We start from the raw sequence: 395 nt of genomic DNA, 5'->3' as shown, positions 1-395 counted from the left end.
AGTGAACAGCATGTCTATATGGTCAGTGAACAGCTTGTCTTTATGCTCAGTGATGGCTTGTATATATGTTCAGAGAACAGCTTCCTTGTATTGTCAGTGAACAGCTTTTCTATATGGTCAGTGAACAGCATGTCTATATGGTCAGTGAACAGCTTGTCTGTATGGTCAGTGAACAGCATGTCTGTATGGTCAGTGAACAGCTTGTCTGTATGGTCAGTGAACAACCTATCTATATGGTCAGTGAACAGCATGTCTATATGGTCAGTGAACAGCTTGTCTTTATGGTCAGTGAACAGCTTGTATATATGTTCAGAGAACAGCTTCCTTGTATTGTCAGTGAACAGCTTTTCTATATGGTCAGTGAACAGCATGTCTATATGGTCAGATAACAGCTT

Source organism: Mizuhopecten yessoensis, unplaced genomic scaffold (genome assembly GCF_002113885.1).
Source record: "Mizuhopecten yessoensis strain PY_sf001 unplaced genomic scaffold, ASM211388v2 scaffold5927, whole genome shotgun sequence".
NCBI lineage: Eukaryota > Metazoa > Mollusca > Bivalvia > Pectinida > Pectinidae > Mizuhopecten > Mizuhopecten yessoensis.
Note: the sequence above shows the minus strand (reverse complement) of the source record.